Source organism: Arvicanthis niloticus, chromosome X (genome assembly GCF_011762505.2).
Source record: "Arvicanthis niloticus isolate mArvNil1 chromosome X, mArvNil1.pat.X, whole genome shotgun sequence".
NCBI classification, from domain to species: Eukaryota; Metazoa; Chordata; class Mammalia; order Rodentia; family Muridae; genus Arvicanthis; species Arvicanthis niloticus.
The window spans coordinates 14,471,125-14,490,630 of NC_047679.1; the positions used below are offsets into that span (position 1 = coordinate 14,471,125).

The following is a 19,506-nucleotide window of genomic DNA, read 5'->3' on the forward strand; positions in this document are numbered from 1 at the left end:
TGCAGATTAAATTTATGCTTCCTCTATGCTGCCTTGTTTTAACCCATAGGAACTGAAGACCAGACAGTAGATGAACTGTAATTTTTCCCCACTAGAAATAACGACTTGTCAAGGACACTAGGACAGCAAAGGAAATAAACTCTGCGACACTCCTACAGGTTTTCCTGGCAGCAATCAATCAAGCTCTTCCAGCTATTGAGCGCCCCCCTCTGGATTATAAGAGAATTGTCTGACCAAACACGGATTTTTTTTTTTTCTGCCATCTCACCTCCTTTCCCAACTCACCTCTTTTCCCAACTTAGGAATTGGAAAACTCTTAGCTATTCCTTGTAACACGTCTCACTTCGTGTTAACGGTGCCACTTGCATGTTTCATACATAATCTCTTCAATTTCATCTCATGCTTTCCTACATTTTCCCAATTCTTGTTCTTAATTGAAAAAAAAAATCTCTCTCCCTTCCTTCTTTACTCCCCCTTCCTTTCTGTGACCGCGAGATAATGTTTTACAGTGCCTGGAACTTGCCCGGACCTCAGCCTGTTCTCAAACACAAGCAATTCTCCTGCCTTCCCCACCCAAGTGCAGGGCTTATAAGGGTTAAATGCCACAACTGACTCCTTGCTCAGTTTTTTGTCACTACCCTGATGAACATTCAGAAGTTTGTTGAATATCTACCATAATTTCAGACTATGTTCTCGGGCCTCAGAAGACACGCGGGGGTGTGGGTTCAGAGCTTGAATTCAGTCAGAAGTCAAAGTTCTCCTCCATCTGGCCCTAACTGCGCTCATTCTTTAGCGTCTATTCTCTTCCATGGCTCTAACCCTGGGAGGCTCTAGAGAAGCATGAGGGCTGTGCAAATGATAATGTAAAATCCTATAATTCTAGATGGACAAGTTGAGTTGGACAAAGGATAACGCTTTTTCGAGTTATACAATACGACTCATGAGCATCTAACTCTAAGATCAATACCCTCTGCTGGGTTTTCTTTGTGCCCATATGCTTGACTCACCTAGAGTCCAAACTCCAGGCGAGTCAAGTATTGTGCCAGGTATAGCTCTGAATTTTCCAATGAAACTGGAAACAACAGGTTTCAAAGGTCAAAATTCTCTAAATTCTTCCTTTTATTTTGTAAAGAAGTGTCCTTGAGAATTACTGCTTTTTCAACTAGGAATAGTTTCCTCAGTTCTTGACTTTCAATAGATAGAATAATTGATTTGAAATTCATTTTTTGCTGTTTTGTGTTGCTGTATCTTGGCTCCAAATATGCAAACTACTCTCTTCCTACTGCATTTTCTTTTGGACAGGCTCTCAGTTATTCCAGAAACTCATAATACCACCCCCCACCCCCCCCACCCCCCCCCACCCCCCCCACCCCCGCCTTGGCTTCTCAAGTGTTTGGATTATTAACAAGTGCCACCGTTACTGGCTCAAAACTCTGTAATAGTAACAAATTGAGCAAGAATTTCTAAGCTCCTTGTGACAAGATCCAACACATAGATTATTGTAGGATTTCTTAAGTAAATAAGTATACAACAAGTGTTTACCAACACCTAGCACAGAAAATATAACCTTAGATTTTTCCCTATTCCCTAGTTATGCTCCTCTCTGTATCCCTACCATTGAGCAGAGTAGAATGCAGGTATACACAGAACTACATCTTCAAAATTTAAAGGCCATGCCCACCTTTAAAAGTTCTGATAGCAAGTTTAAAAAGCCAGCAAAGTCTTTCTTGCCCTTTCTATTACATTTTTTTTTTTTTTAGTCAAACAGCATACAGAGGCTATCTTACAACTGAGAATGCCTCAGCTGGGTCAGGCATGGTGTTAGAGGCCTTTAATCCCAGCACTCAGGAGGAAGAGGGAGGTGGATCTTCAAGAGTTTAAGGCCAGCCTGATCTACACAGAAAATTATGGGCCAGTCAGGGTGACATAATGGGACCAGGTGCATTGTGACCACTGATCACTGACACAGGCTTAATAAGAACCTAGTTCCTCAGGAGGATAGAGCATTTGGGCAATGGAAAGAATTATATATCCACCTATATAACATTATAATAGGTAAAGGGATAACTTCATATAACTTCCAATGCATTACACAGATAGTGAACTTGGAGGCCCGAGCTCACAGAGTTTAGAAGCACTGAATCAATTGAACTTTTGTACTGTGAGTCCAATTACAATATACTTTATCACTTTACAGTCCCCCATATCTGATGAGTACCTTCTTTCTAAAAAAGAAAAAAAATGTCTCATAAAAGGACAGTTTTAAGATAGCAGCCTAACTGTTCAGAAAAATCTTGAGTAGATTTCATTCCTTTCTATCTTCTGACAAATAGTGAAGCTGACAATATACATCATAGGTGAATGTTAGTGTGAAAAATGAGATTGCTAACATATGGTAGCTGCCAACATTTCAAGTAATGAAACATTATTTAAAAAAAAAAAAAACAAGACAACATGACTTTGGGAGACTCACCGACCCTCTCTATACCTGGACGTTCTTTCCTCTGTGCAAAATACAGATATTTGAGTTTAACTCTGTCCCTCATAAATCGTAGTAACACATGGAATTTGCACACTGCAATGATAAAATCTCCAAGTAAGTTTTAAGGATTACTCCTTTAATCTGTGTACTTCTTTCAGAAAAATCACAAAACGTACAAAAAGTATGGTCTCCTTGTAAAGATGCAAAGCAGTTACTAGCATGACACCTATCATTATTTTTATCAGTTCATCTTAACAGTCCCAGAGGTTGGAGTCTGCAGTGTCACTTGTACACTCCCCAGTCATGAGGGTGGAGAGTAGCATAGCCTTGAGGGTTTTCGTCCATTTTGTCCTCTCCTCTCATGGTGGCTCTAAGCCCCATTTTCTTTTATACCAGAATAAAACACGTACTACTGTTGATTCCGTATACACACAAGGGAATACAGGATCAGAGAGATCGAGCAATGCTAAAAAGCCATATAAGATGGAGATGATCTAGCTGGGATCTGAGTTCAGGTTGGATGTTCAGTACAGACGCTCTTTTTCTACCCAAACGTATTTGAATACTTTTCTAAACACGATCTAGTTAACACACTCATGAACGAATAGCAGCTGTGGTTACCTGCACAAGTCCTGCTAGAAAGTCCAGTGTGAATGGAGGAGCGCAGAAGGCTCTGCCTGTCAGAAGCTACAGTAGCTGAGTCTGAGCATTCTTTGTGGGTGTGGCCATCAGTAGGCTGCACATGCTCCCTCCAGTAGATGGCTCCACATCCATGCACAATTAGGTAGTAGTGTTCGTTAGACTTAGTTATTTTTTAAAAAAAGGAAGAGAAGGGAAAAAATGAAGCTGGGGAACAGATGAATGAAAATTGGAAGTAGGGAAATGAGGTGGTATGATCATATCCCATTATATACATGTATAAAATTCTCAAAAATAAAATTTTTTAGATGAAAAAAAAATTAAACCCTGCACTCTGGAATAGTTTGGTAAGGTTGAAAACAGTAACAGAGGTACTTTCATACCTTTCCAATAAGCTTGGAGGAAAGGTACCCACTAATTGTGGTATTAATTATCAGACAAAATGTGCAGCGAATACAACTGGCACAGCAGTTAAGGTCCAATTGAGAAAAAGAATGAAAGGCCACTGCTGCAAAGACACATTGATCTGTAATATTGTATAAAATTTTACCTTATCCTTTCATCTAATTATTGAAGAAAATGGAATCTAGATGTCAACTGATGGCAACTGGCCAAATTTTAGGAGTATGAGATTAGGCAAAGTGGCTTGATGCCCCCTCCCCAAAATTTGTATGTGGAAGCTGTCACTCCTGAGGTGACTGTTTAGAGAGATATGGCCTTCATAGAAATAACTCAGAGTCAGTGAGGTCATCTAGGGAGTGTGCTAATCACAGAAGAGCAGTCCCCTAAGAAGACACACAGGAGGCTTCTCCATCTCTCCACTTACACCAAGTAGACAGTCAAGAATGCAGCAATGTGAGTTAAGAACGCAGCAATCGCAGTACGTCTGGCTATGCTGAGACTCTAATTCCCCAAATTCTAGCCCCTGCAACTAAAAAACCAGAACTTCTGTTGTTTAAAGCACCCAGTTAGTGGGCTTTTGTTATAACAGCCCTGTATATACAACTTAAAGAGTTTTCATTCCTATTAGAAACACTACAGACATTTCAAAATATCCTAAATGTTGATCAATGGAAAACTGGCTCAGTAAAGCATGCCTTAACCATCTAGTAAAAACTATACAGTCAAAAAGAACAATGAGGCATTTTTATGAACCTATAGAGGAGTATCTCCAAAGTATATTTTTAAGTGGGAAGAGCAAGCAATAATGCAGAATGTGTTACTATTTGTGTGTAAAAGGGAAGGGAGAGATATTATTAAATTACACTCTCAAAAAGAAATTTTAAAAAAATTAAAGGATTAAAAAGGCAAATAAATATGTAGAGAAAAAAGAAACTGATAATTATATTTTAATTAAAATGTATAAAAACAAATTTTTTTAAATGACTCCAGATTAAAAAATAATTTTTAAAAACCCCAAAATGTTGAATAATGTATCTGTGTACATTCATTATTTGATATACCTCAAATATCACCACAATAATCATAAAAACTAGTCATTTTAGTTGCCTCTGGTGAGGAGGAATAAGTAACAAATGGCCAAGAATAAGAGGGAGAATTTTCACTGTTTATATAGGGTTGTGAGCCATACAGAACGCTACCAATATCTGTTCAATGAACGTTTAAAATTTTAGGGAAAACAAAAGATTTATGTGAGTTGTAATTGGTATATAGGGTAATTATTTAAGCCTCTGGCCTAAATTAAGGTTGTGGCAGTTTTGAGGAAAATGAAAGACAAAAAGCCTGTATTTTGTGAGTAAGATATGAGAAACACAACTAAAAGTACATTGTTTCCCTGCTTACTATACTTTTATAAATTCTGAAAGTGTTTTCACAAGATTAAAGCAATCATGTTCCTCAATACCACTCAAGTAGTCTGTATATGATCTCCAGTTCACAGAGAACACTCAAATACATAGTTTAAGTAACTTCATCAAGGTTATCATAATGTCGAGTTGTAGAAACAAGGAAATGAAAAGGGGAAAAGTGTTGAATGAGCTGTGGGTAAGTCTAGTGGTGAAAAAATAGGTTCTATTTCAGAAATAGAACTGGTGGTTAAAACAAAATGTCAAAATGTGAGTGGTTTTGTTGACAGGGTTTCTCTGTGTGGCACTGATTGGCCTCGAACTCACGGAACTGCCGACCTCTGCCTCCAGTGGAGTTTTAGGATTAACAGCATGCTACCACCACTACCAGCAGGCATGTTTGAAATATCTTACCAAGGTACTAAAGAGTTACATGATTGCACTTTCAAACTCTCATAGTTCAGCGGCGGAACACTTATGTAGCATGTACAAGACTCTTAAATTTAATTCCTAACACAGCCAAAAAAAAATCCACATTGACTTTAAAAAAAATCTAAATATATAGATAACATTTTTAGTATATTATACAGATCATGTAGCAAGTTCTGGAGATTTAGAATTAACTTCCCACCCAATAATTTACACTTATCCCCTTCAGATACACAATGACATTAAAAAGTAAACAACACACTCAAAACTGCAAAACTGGTGAAACCCTTCATTTCATTACATTATTTACAACCATAGCATACCACATCATTTTAGAAATAAGGAGCAAGGCTAGGGGATGAAGTTGAGTTATGGTTCATAAACAGATCAGAAATCTAACTTCTACTTATAAAATCAAAATAAATGATATCCATATGTATAAGCTAGAAAGAAAACCAAACAGATGATCAATTAGGTCAATCACACTGATCAGTTTGTCTTCACTTACCAAAGAGCAGTTTAGAATGAGACCCTAGACAGAATCGGTGGTGGCTAGCGCCTTTAAGCCCAGCACTCCAGAGGCAGAGGCAGGCAGATCTGTGAGTTCTGGAGACCTACCTGGTCTATAAAGCAAGTTCCAGGATAGCAAGGGCTACACTGAGAAACCCTGTCTCGAAAAACTAAAAAAGGAGTAAGATCTTAGATCATAATCTCACAAAATATGTACCAAGTGTTTGCAAGGGAAAGTGTGTAAGGGAAAGGTAAGCGCTATGAAGCCACAATAGTACTGAGTGCCATCAACTAGCTCTAAGTCTCAAAGGGCTTAGTTATAACCACAAATAAGCCGAAATGCAGCAGACAGAGATCAAGTTACCAGAAAATTCAGGAACAATCACCAGAGTGCTTCAAACCGATATTTACAGATGCAAAAGGAAATAAATTTTCCCAGTAAAGAATTTTAAGTAGGAACAAATGACTGGATGAACCGCTATGCATACTTATCAGGATGCACATAAAAACAAGCACATTATAAGAAAGTTTAGTTGACTTATAGGAGAACATATGGAGATATCTGAACAATAGCTGAGGAGATAAGGGTGATCCAGGAGGACAGGGATGGGTAGTACTTAACTACTGACAGGGAGGTCAGGGAGATCAGTAGTACTTAAATAAGAATGGGAGGATAAAGAAAAGAATTCCAACAGAAACTTCTTGGTGGTTATAACAGTTCATGCCTATGATAATTGAAGCACTCAGGAAGCTGAGGGAGGAGGATTGAGAGTTCAAGGCCACCTTGACTACATCCGGCCACCATTTTTAAAAACTCCAATAATATACTAGATCCTGGTTTCAATGTCTACTGAGGGGGAGAAAAAAAAACATCTTTTTTTTTCGTTAGTACCTAATATCCAGTATGTCAATTTGCTAAATGAATTCTGTATTAAAAAGGTATTTTTCCATCATTTAGCCCCCTTAAGGGGGCTGGAGAGATGGCTCAGAGGTTAAGAGAACTGGCCGTTCTCCCAAAGATCCTAAGTGCTCAATTCCTAGCAACCACATGGTGGCTCACAACCATCTGTAATGGGATCCAATGCCCTCTTTTGGTGTGTCTGAAGACAGCTACAGTGTACTCACATACATAAAATAAATAAATAAATAAATAAATAAATAAATCTTAAAAAAAAAAAAACTTAAGTGAGCCCATAAAGTACAACTGACTCCAAACTAAGGTAAACATACAAATGCACTGGGCTGGGGTGATAGCTACAGGTTAAGAGCGGGTTTTGTTCTTTCAGAGGACCCACGTTCTGTTCCTGGCATCCAGCTCACAATAATTACCCATAATTCTAGTTTCTTCACACATGCAGCATCTACTTATACAAAAACACATAAATAAAAATAACAATAATAAAATACGAAAATAAAGAAAACATCTAAATGTATCACACATTAATAAGCCCCTGCCAGAGAAAAAAAAAAAAAAAAAAAAAAAAAAAAAAAAAAAAAAAAAAAAAAAAAGCATGAGTAGCCAGTCTCTGCCTCCTCACATGAGAAACAGGCATTCTAGAAAGACTAATAATAGCTAGTCTTGGTATCTTAGAAATTTAAAAAACAAAAAACCCCAAAACAACCAGTAGAAAACACTAAGAGCCTCATCTCTGAAATATACTACAAAAGTGAGGGTGGCTGTGGTAAACATTTTTTTTCCCACCAATTTTCTTTACTATATGCTCTGAAAGCAAGAGGGTTCTATGAAAGTAGAGCCTTTATATAATTTGGTCTTGAGGACAGACTGGGTAGTTATATTTATCACTTACACTTTTGAAGTTATATTTCCACCCTTCCTGCGTCTTCTGCCTACCTGTCCTCTAAGCTAACCTACAGGCACTGTGCATAGCCTGTCTCACCAACAATTTCCAAGGATTAATGTCTCTCTCATAAGGGTTACCCTCAAACTTTGGAGAAGAGGATGAAGTCACTTGCGAGCCACTAGTTTGTTGTCCAAAGGTCTTGCTGGTTATATGTCTTGGTTAAACTAACCAAAGAATCAGAAGATAGACAGATTAGTGGCCTTTTCTCTTGCAGCTGATAAAATCCAGTGAGAACAATGTTAAATCACAAACAAATATATTCTAGCCTGTCTTTGAGCAAGCTATTCAAACTACATAGGCCCTTCTTTCCCCTTAGTCTGAAATGTGCTTTAAGAACAGTATAAAGTCTACCAGCAGCGAGCCAGAGAAAACCCCAGAGTAGGAAAAGAACATGAAGAACAGTGAGTAGAAACAGCCTGTATCATATATACCTTCTGAATAAGAATTTTTAACATGCATCCCTCAGAGGAGAAAAGCAAGGTGCATGGTCATATAACTAGTTTATGCTGGAAGAAGGGTTTCAAAGTAGATCTTTTATTATCACAAACCAACTATCCTCAGGTTAAAATCCAAATGTAGAGATGAGTCTCTTTTTCTCTTTTCTCCATCACTATTACGCTGAGTGACATACAAGTACTTTATCATTTTTTTTTCCGCAATTACAATATTAGAGAAAATAAGGTATTGTTCCCCTGGCCACCTGTTAGGATATGGTTTAGTTTCTACAAAATTCTTACGGTCAAGAAAAGTACAAAAAGCTTCACTCTGTGGCTAAGCAAGTCCCTTCGCTCCAGTAGTCACAGAAATTCTGCCTGATCTTCCACCACACGAACCCCTTGGCCGCATCTTAAAGAGCCTAAACAGGGCTATGCTTTGGCTTCTTCCTGCAACCAAGCTCAGCTCCTCCTTAAAGAGGGGCATGCCCTAAGCAGCTCCTCCGCAGAAGGGATCTTGCCATCAGTACCAAGAGGCCAGGCTCCCAACTTAACTCTTCGCTTCCCCTCCTCCCTCATTTTTTAGAAGCATCTCTAGGTACCTGCTACTGCTTGGGGGAAGGGAGGGGGTGACGTAAGTGGGATCAATGCTCCTCCAAATCCTCTTCTCTCGCTCAGAGACTTTGGATGTATAGGGTTAAAACAAACCTTAGCACTTAAGGAGGATTGAGAGCACCCAGACAGGACAGACTGAACTAGACAAACCTATCAATTCGTGTCCCCTTTTAATTCTTCCACACGGCCCCCTGAAGTACCCTTCCTCTTAGTCTCCACGATCCTTAAGGGAAGTCTTTTTCCATTGAGTCTAATTTGATTCCACATAATGTTCTTACCCCGTTCCGCTCACTCGCCTCCCCCATCCCACTTCACTGCTAAAACCCAAAGCCAAGTGGGTGTGTGCGGTTGGCACGCGGGGTGCGGGGATTAGAACCTAGACTGAAGATGTGAGAGCGGTTCTTTCCGGAGTCACTTACCGCCTATGCCTCTAGCCGACTCCTGAAGTGTCCGGAGCTCACGCAGTCCTCTCAGAGACTCATACTCCAGAGCTGATCTCAAGGCAGCTGTTCCCCTTGCACCCGCCCATGTCTGACAGCGCGCCTGGTAACGCGCTTTAGCCTTCTCTTCCTTGGTCCCCCACCTCCCTGTTTTCTCCAGGCTAGAAAAGGATGGGGAAAACGAAAAAGGGAGGGAGTCAATTTAGACCCAGCTGGGCCACCCTCAGAACAAGGGAAACAAAGCTTTCAAGCATCCAAGCCCCGAATCGGGGCGGTGGAGCCGACTTCCTAAAAAGAATCCTCCCACTGCAGCCTTCCCCGTGCTAAAAATACAGCGGCTTCTCCCGGGCGAAGTGGCCAGCGCTGAAGCTCCTGCGTTCCCCTTTTACCTCAAAGGATTCAGTTCCGGCCAAGCCCATTCTCCACCCACCTCAGAACTCCTCAAACCCTCGCCTAGAGAGCCCGGGCGGGGTCCCAGCAAAGCACCCAAACCTTAGATCACGACTTGAACGCAAAGTTGAGAGAGAGAGAGAAGGAGTCAGTGAAGACCCACAAGGAGACAGCGCCAGAGGATCCCCTCCACGCAGCGGTTAGTGCTGCACACCCGGCGCCTTCCTAAAAAGAAAGGAGGAAAAGACGCCGGCGATTGGTCGAAACATATAGGAAAACACCGGCCCAGGGCAGGGACTCCCACTCGAGTGGGAGGCACTCCCGCAGGACCGCGCCTGAGAGACTTCTTGGTGGTACCTGGCCGCCCCACTGGTATACCGCACCCGCGGGTCAAAGCCTGGTGCTCTCGCCAGGCAATCTGAGCAGATGGAGTACATAGCTCTTTCTGTGTCAGACTAGGCCCAGAAGAGAGGTGCGACTAACATGAGGATTCCACCTAGGGTGGAGTTCCTTAAAAGGGACAAGTGGCCGCTAGAGGGGAGTGGAGTAGGAGGGGGTGGAGATGGGTGGGGCAGAAGAGGCGGAGGGACAGAAGAGGGGGTGGGGCGGGACCTAGGAGCCAGGAGCCGGTCTCGCCCCTGGCGGCTGTCTCAGTTGGCCTCCCGCAGCTGCAGGTAACATTGAAAGCCTTTTAGGTGCATCCTTAGTCCCCGGCAGAGGTTTTCAAGCACATTACTTGGTCACCTATCCACCCAGATTTAAGCTCTCCAGGGGAGGTTGGGAAGGGTGTGGTGATTGGGAGTAAGAGATGTCTAGGAAGAAAGGGAAGCAGAATGAGGAGTGCCAGTAAGATGGTAACTGTAAACGATTTTTTTTTTTACCCTCTCAGTTCTCCATGGCAACACGTGACACTAGCAAGGACAGAGGGGTCACAGTGTCTTTTTAGGGATGAAGTTTAAGAGGAAAGGAGATTGGAGCTGGGTGAATTTTCTAGCAATTGATAGGTGAGAGAAGGTAAAGTAAAGATGAGTTGATCACGGACTGCCAATATTCTTGTAGCCCTGGCAGGAAGGTTTTCTGAGTCTCCCAGCTTGCAGCTCTCTAAGAATAGAGTTCTCAACCCCCTGAGACCGCCTCTCAGCTAAGCATTGGCTAACATCCCTGAAGAACTGGATCCATAGAATAGAAGCCACCACATTCCCAGCATTAACTTGTCTTTGCCTTAAAGTCCATCTCTACTTCCTTTTAATGGAAACCCAGGAAGTCACAGACAACCCCAACCTCCTTCCAGTGCCTCTTCCCTACCACAATTCTTTTAAAGAGAAGGAAGATATGAGAGAGAGAGAGAGAGAGAGAGAGAGAGAGAGAGAGAGAGAGAGAGAGAGAGAGAGAACACAAAGCAGAGGAACAGAAGGAGCAGGCAAGCAAGAAGAGAAATAATAATAGGTTCCATGTCTTCAGCACCTCATAAGAGCAGTTCACTGGGCCAGGTACCATTCATTTATAGTCCTCAATTTTCCTTTCTTCCTCATAACAACCCTGGATAGCAGGCAGCATTATCTTTTTATGTCCCATCAGAGAGGACCAGAGATTGAATTCAGGGCCTAGTATATTCTGAGCAAGCATTCTACCACTCAATTGGATCCCCAACTCATGTTTATTCTTGTTGGTTTTTTGTTTGTTTGAAATAGGAGGTGATCTTATGATAAGAGCTCAGGCTAATGTAGCTTTAGGCTGTCCTCAAACTCACCACTCACCTGCCTCAGCCTCCTTGGTTCTGAGTTTACAGTAATGCGCTGTCACACCCAGCTTCAAAAGAAAAAGAGAAAAAAAAACCCTGAGGGTCACAGCTCAGTATGTGCCTAGCATGTTTGTCCATTTGCTTAATTGCTATTTCTGCTCAGATGTGTTTTAAACATCTCATTTTCCTTCCCTCCCCAAACAATCAGTTCTCCACCAGTAGTTCACCAATTACCCAAATGTTCAAGGTAATACCTCGGAGTCCTTTAACCTGCTGTGATGATCTGGACCCTGCCTGTATCTCAAGCAGCAGGGGTTTTGCTGCTCTCCTGGATTCCAAATCCCTGATAATCTCTATGCCACCAGACACCTTACCTTCTTTGTCTGATGTGGCCTAAATTCTGTTCACCTTTTTAAAAGGACCAAGTAAAGGTCATCTCCTCTACTTATTTCATTACTTTAGGAAGAACAGACCAATTCTTTCTGCACCTCCGGGTACCTATGTGTTGTCATAACTGCCTCTCCATATTACTATACTATAAAGTCCTGGTTTGGCATCAGGTGTTAGTAGGTCTGTAATGTAGATGCTGGTCATTATTATGAATAATCGTTACCCAGCAGAAACTATGTGCTGAGCTTTGTTCTGAGCCTCACTGAATCATTCTGACAGTGGTATAGGTAGTATCAGTGCTATCTTTTTCATATGTAGAAATCAAGGGACAAAGATTAAACAGCAGGTATATGTACTTGCTACATGAAAGAATGTCCCTGTTATAGGGGTTTTTATAAATGCCTCACTATCTCTCTATACCATATTTCCACCACTGCCTACACCCCTGCTCCACTTACAAGGTAAGACTTATTAAGAGGGAGCCATAATTCTACACATTCTTTAAAATGGATCACATTATACCTTGAATCCTTATGTTCTTAATATATAAAAGTCTAGAAAATATTGCTTTTAAGAAAAGGATATTTCACTAGTCCAAGGTTATCGTCAGTAATGACAGAAGTTTTAGATTCAAGGATGTAAAACTGTATATATCAAAGACAAATACACTTTTGTGATGTGAAAAAACAAAGATGGGTAGACTTCTCTAATAAATTTTGCCAACAATAGCCACTAGAATTCTTTATCTAGGCTAGGTGTATCCTTTGGTCATGGTAAATTATTTGTTTAATCTATGCAGGTTCAAAAAGATATATCCATCTACTTGTAGATAGCCAAACAATTTATATTCTCACTAAAACTTTTTCTGTACATCTAATTTATTTTACATCCCAGTTTTTGTCTGCCTCAACTGCATTTGTATAGAAAACTGTATTGGATGGGCAAATTCTGATTTTGGAAAAAAAAACAAAGTAAATTATTAAACCTTGGGTAAGTAAACTCAAGGATTTTTCCCGTCCCTTTTCCATCCATTTAGTCAATGAAACTTATTAAACAACAATACACTTTTATCTAAGCTAGATGTATCCTTTGGTCATTTTTGTCAGATGGAATGTTGTGAGGGAGCAGTCATGAAGAACTAACTAGATGCAATGTTTCTTCATTCTAGGAAGCACCATGGGCTCCCCTTTTCTTAAGTGCCTTAAGAAATAAAGCAAAAAAAAAAAAAAAAAAAAGAAAGAAAGAAATAAAGCAAATAGAAACCCACAGTATCTTCAGCTTCTCCCATTTCACCTGAAGCACAAGGGACCTGAACAGCTTGAACTCTCCTCTACATGTGTAAAGAAGAGAGTTAAATTACATACTGGACTTAAAGAATATGGCCAAGAAGCCTGCAGACACCTGGGTCTCACATGATGCTGCTCTTTGTTGCCCTGCTTCTTTGTCATTCTCCTGCTTTTCTTCCTCCTCCAGAAAGCCAGCTAACAAACTATGGGGGTGGAGCCCAGAATGAGGGCTAGGGGAGAAGAGAAGAAAAGCCTCAGGAAGAGGCCTTCACCTCCCACTGCTCCCAGCAGATAAACAACAACAATTTTAAAATACTTCAAGACCTGGGGCTAAGGAAAAGGTGAGGCAAAAATGGGCAAAAGAGGGTGATGAGTAAGGGTGGGGACAAGACAAGGTTGGGAATGTAGGAGGCCAGCAGGGCAGAGTAGCCTGGAGCCAAGGAAGGAAGCCAAGTAACACATAAACAGAAAAATTTGCCCCCTCCTGTTATTATTGCTCCTGAGACAACAAGACTATCACCCCAAACAATACATACTCAGACTTAGTGGGAACAAGATTGCCTCCCCTCACCTCTGTTTTTTCCTTTGTAGTTCCCCAGGGGGTACAGTCCCCTGCAAGCTCAGTTAGAAGGAGACTTTTGCCTCCTTGCTAATGTTGAACCAGCATTGAGTCCCTCCTGCGTTTCAGAGGATAACACTAAGGTTTCAGGAGGCAAAGGATAAGGACTTTGGAAGAGGGTTATCTATTTAGCTAAGACGAGAAGACCTGGAAAAAGACAGGGAGGAAGCTTGGTTTATAAGCTACTCCACATTGTGTGAAAGCTCTCCATGTCTCTAAGCACCAGTTTCCACATGGATTTCTTTTACAGAGATTCTGTTAGTCCTTACTTCACAGAACTGTCCAAAAAAGATTAAATAACATACAGAGGAGGCTTTTGCAGTGACTATCATTATTAAACTTTGAGGCTTCTTTCCCAGAATGGAAGGAACCAAACTGTTTTTCTCTGTCTCCACAGTCTTATCAGCAACCAGTCCCTAAAAATCCTACCTCAGCTCCAGTGAGATTACAACCTACAAAGCAGTCCTTGGCATAAAGGAAGCTCTCAAAGGTTAATTAGTGGTAGTATTCTTAACAAGGGAACCTCTGAACTTTGAGTCTCCTTTCTGGCTGCAGAAGTTGAAGCTACGACTCATAGTTTTTGTATTTACTACCCTTGTACACCTAAGCGCACTGATTTACAAAAACAGTAACTAAATAGTTTGTTCTAAGACACCCAGAGACATGATTAAGTTCACCTTAGGAATGTCCAGTGAGCTCAGAACCTATGGCCAGAATCTGAAATCCTCTTAAGAGAACACCATCCCAGGCAAGCTCTAGCAAGCAGGCCTACAAACTGCTATAAACTTAGTTGTGCTTTAGGCTACTAACTTTATGAGTAAAAAGCTTGATTAGCTGTGCTGCTGCTGGTGGTGTGGTGCTGTATGTGTTAGGCTCCCATGTGTTTGGGTTCCAGTGGATTTTCATACCACTTAGACTACAGAGGTCACCACACCCATAAACTGGAAGAAGAAAGAGCCTTCCTTTATAGTCAGCAACCAAGTCAAACCAGAAAAACTGGGAGCCTCGGCCTCACCTGCAGGAAAGGGGTAATATCATTGGCCTTTTCCCTAGAATTTATATTCCCGAGCCAGTATAAGACTTGAATTCTTGCTTTCATATTAAACAAATAGACATATGAAATTACCTATAGATTATTATCCATAAATGGGATAGGAATTCCTTTATCACTGAGCTAATCCAGCAGTGCTAGGTCCTCAAAGTCACAATAAGCAGTTATCATATCCCTATAGAAGGATATGAATTATTTGCCATTGTCCCCCAAACAAGTAAGAAATTGATCCGTACCCTGGGGTACAGATTGCTTCTCCCAGAGAGTAAAATGGAAACATCTGAATGGGGTTATACCTATGGCGAGTTCTTAGAATCTTTCTTAACACACACTACTAAAAGTACTGAAGCTTTATCCTGCAGTTCTTTCATTCTCCGTTTCGCCACAAAGAGCTTTGCCTTATAGTAGATCCCTCAAGTCAACAAGACAGATATAGTTAAAGCAGCCTGACAGAGAGAGACGACAGGGCATTACTCTCTCAAGTCAGTACAGCAATGAATGTAAATGAGTATGGCAGGCAGATTAGCAGCAGCAATTCACTGCCTACGATGAGATAAATGCTTTGAGTCTAATTAGTATGCCACAGGAATACACCTGTTTACGTGGTTGAACCACACAACTGAAATGGTCAGGGCTGTGTGGCCAAGTAGAGGAAATACGCACAGTGATGCTGAAAATAAAATGTGGAGGACACAAATCCTCACAAGAGCTACTTGCCCCAGTTACAGAATGTTGAGCCTGATGATGTTATTTTGGTGTTTTGCACCATGTGGCATGTATACCAATACTGCCACAAGACATCGTTTTGGGTGGCACGCAGATAAATATTTTCCCATACTGTGTGTTTATTTTGATGGTTACCTTCTATTTACGGAAAATAAAATGGGCTTTCCATTTTCAGTCATGCTATTTTCATAGACACTTATTTTTACTAAAAGTTCATTTAAAGACTAATAAGTAAATGACACTACATATACTGTTGAGCTACTGAAAGTAACTCAGACGTAGTGGATCTTCAGCAAGACACTGTAAATCTAACTCGCCCAATCCAACAATTCACTTATTGGATGGACATCTTGATTTAGGAGGATTTTAATATCTTGCTCTACAAATAAAAGTCAAACTTGTCTGCTTCTCCTATAGCCATGGCAGACTTGGTAATAGGGCACAGTGTTTTCAATGCAGAACTGAGGGAAAGCCACCTGCCCTTATTTCTTGAGCCCCCATTTTGTACTAAAAGGCTTTCTTCTGGCTCTTTCATCATAGTGCATACCTCTCTCATAGGGCTCACTTCATTGTATTAAATTGACCTTTCTGGTGCAATTGCACTCATTTGGTGATTAGCTCCTTGATGTCAGCAGCTTAGTGGTCAAGGAGTTAAGTTAATTTCTTCATGTCTTTTACTTTTTGAGTGTAATGCCTATGCTGTGGCAAATACCCAGTGAAAGCTGAAACACCTAATTCTAATAAGAATTAGAGCTAGGTGTCTGCATGTTAACACTACTGTCATCACTTAGTAGTCACGTGGCACCAGACAACTTATAGAAACTACCTGGGTCTTGGTTTCATTGTGTGTAAGGTGAGAGATCTATATACATTTTAAAAAGCTGCCAAAAGGACACCAAGAAGGCACTATAACAACACATGTACTTGGTACAGAGTGAGTACTAGCACATTTTGCTATTAGAGGTTGAGAAGCCCTAACCCAGAACTCTAAAATGCTCTGAATCCTGATGCATTTTGAGTACTTAGTATAAGTGGAAATGTCCCTCATCTACCCTCATTGTATTGTAGTTAAAATACAGTAGCATTAGGACTGATGAGATGTGCTGGCTGACCAACCTGATGAACTGAGTTTGATACCCAGAACTCACATGCATGATGAAGAGACAAAACTGACTCTGCACAATGGGTTCACTGACTTCCACATGTGTGCACACATGCGCACACATACCCATGCCTTAAATATAAATGCAAAAAAAGACATTATCACTCAATATTATATAAAATTACCCTTCATTTCTCTAAGTATGAAACAAAAATATGTTTTATATTTAAGCATAAAACCCATACCCCAAGATATATTATCGTATTAATCAATACATAAATCTTCCAAGATCTGAGGAAAAACCCTGAAATCTAAAACAACTTCTATTCCCAAGCACTTGGGTAAAGGACTCACAACCTGTATTTGCATTGAAGTCAATTACACCTTATTGGTCCTGAGACTCAACTCTGGAGAAATACAGACAAGACTGCTTTTTCCATTTATGATCATTCAAATGCCTCACCTTCTTCCATTTCTCATTCCTAATGGCTCAATCTACTTCTGTAACATCATTTCCACACTCTTTGCTATCTGCTATCTCAGCTAGTTACAACAAATTATAGAGTCCCAAATCAGCGAAGCCATCTCACAGAAACCAAGATGCTTTAGCATATTAGTTTACCAGGTAATTAAGTGCAAGACGTAAGTCTATTAACAGAAATAAAGACAAAAGAAGATCACTTTACACTTAGATAGAATGGGAAGAGATTCAGTGCTCAACAGTAAGATTAGGTAGCTAAATTGCAGAATGCAATTATAACAACTACACTGTTAGTCTGATTTTGTGTGCAGTCTCTCCAAGCTCATATATTTATATCCTAATTCCCAAGGTGATGATGGTATTAAGAGGGAGGGTCCATGAAAAAGCTAGTAGTACTCTGACATAAGGGCTTAAGGGAGAGGCTTTGCCCCTTGCCCCCCTTTCCATTCCTGCTGCCATGTGAAGAAAATGCTCACAGCTTCTGGAAGGGCAGCAACAAAGTACCATCTTGAAAGCAGCAAACAGTCCTTATAAGATACTACACGATAGTTGATCTAATCCGTACCAGGTTTCAGAACAATGAGACATAAACTCTTATTGTAAATTTAGCCAATAAGTGATACTATTATAGCAGCATAAAAATATAATATACAGACATCAGAATTTATGCTTTTATAGCTATGCAGAGTGGCACATACCCATAATCATAGATACCTGAGAGGCAGAATAATTACAAATTGGAGTCTAGTCTTGGCTGCTAAACAAGGTCCTGTCTCAAAATAAAAATATGAATAGTAATATACTGCAGTGAGAATGGACTTGCTTAATTTTGAGAAGCCAGGTCCTAGGTCCCCCCCCCCCAGAACTGCTAAAAAGAAGGAAAGGAAGGAAGGGAAGGAGGGAGGAAAAGGAAAGTAAATTAACTTTATCAACACAGCCATGGCTACATAAAATATTATGTAATACTGAGTTGAACAGTAAGTCACAAAAGTGCATATATGGTGTCATTAAATTTGTTCACACACACTGCACATTTTTATTACAGAAATACATGTAGCATTAAGAATAACTGCCTATAGAATTATCCGAAACTTTATCTACCTTATTTAAACTATTTTTATAATGATCATGAATTACTTCTAGAATTGGAAAATATAAGTTGGACATACATTATTGCTGTGGTTAAGTTCTATGTTTTTACCTGTATGTATACATACAACAAGCAGATATCAATTAAATTTTAATCTCTAATTGGTTTTCCTGACAACATTTGCGGTCTTGAAATGCAGTTGTGATTGACCATTCCAAGTTAGAAACTTCTCAAAAGTGTCTATCTCAAGACATAAAGTAATGTTCCTAAGTATGTGCTACAAGAGAGGCCTGCAGAAATAACCAATGGCTTTCTCTACAATGGCATCTCTTCAACCCGCATTTACCACCTGATAAAGACACAGCTTTATGAGCCAAAGTTCACAAATCTTGGCAGAATGTCCTTCCACACTTACATGTTTGGCAAATCCAATTTTCCTTAGCAACAATAATCACAATTTCTAATCGTGTATACCATGGATTTCTGTGATGATCTAGTTCTTCTATGCCCACAAGACCTCATTGAAAGAAGGCAGAATCTAGGTCAGATTTACTCATGGATGTAATTTAGTTCTTTGGCAAAAAGTAATTGATCAATAAATATTTGTTAATTTCACTGACTGGATAACTGAATCATTGATTTAAAAAGTTACGTTTATCTATCTTGTTTTACGAAAGGGTCTCTTTGTGAGACCTGGTCTGATCTCAAAGTCACTATTGTTTGCAGTACATATTCCATTATGACCCATATTTATCTTTAACCTCTCTGAGCTGCAACATTTCCCAGTGATATCTGAATGATGTTTTCATGGGAATAGGTTCACCTGTAGAAGCTTCTTTCCCCAAATGAGAACGAGGAAAAGAACTTGAGGAAGAAATCAGTCAAAAGTTCTATAGTATCAATTTAAATTGGATGCTTACTATGTGCCTATCACTGCTCCAAACAGCTTCCAAATAGAAAAAAAAAAAATCCCTGCAATAACCCTGCAAACACCATAATCCCAGCACTTGGGAGGCAGAGGCAGGAGGATTTCTGAGTTCGAGGCCAGCCTGGTCTACAGAGTGAGTTCCAGGACAGCCGGGCTATACAGAGAAACCCTGTCTCGAAAAACGAAAAAAAAAAAAAAAAGAAAGAAAGAAAAAAAGAAAAGAAAGAAAGTAAAATTTGTGCAGATCAACTATCAGAATTACCAATCCAGTTGTCCTGATGGTATGTGTACTCCAGGCTAGCTTTCAACTCTTCATCCTCTGCAGTGTCAGATTATAGGCATATACCACCTTGTCCAACTGTATTAATTTACTGTGTTTAGATTCAAAGAAATCAGGACATACTATAGGGTCCTCAAAAATAGACCTTTGATATCAAATAAGAAACTTCTAAATTTATATATATTTTTCCAAATAACAATCCATTT

The 19,506-nt window shown here is 40.1% G+C and overlaps 1 protein-coding gene across 3 annotated transcripts in view; it reads right to left on the reverse strand.

Moving 5' to 3' along the window:
* Positions 1-19,506, reverse strand: part of Klf8 (KLF transcription factor 8) — a 157,082-nt gene that overhangs the window by 30,267 nt on the left and 107,309 nt on the right. The window contains exon 1 of one of the 3 annotated variants that reach the window (XM_076918380.1): positions 9,196-9,801. The exons of the other annotated variants lie outside the window; for them this stretch is intronic. The gene's annotated coding sequence lies outside the window, so the exon portion shown is untranslated. Of the gene's footprint in view, positions 1-9,195; positions 9,802-19,506 lie in introns of those variants that run through there. 3 annotated transcript variants of the gene reach the window in all.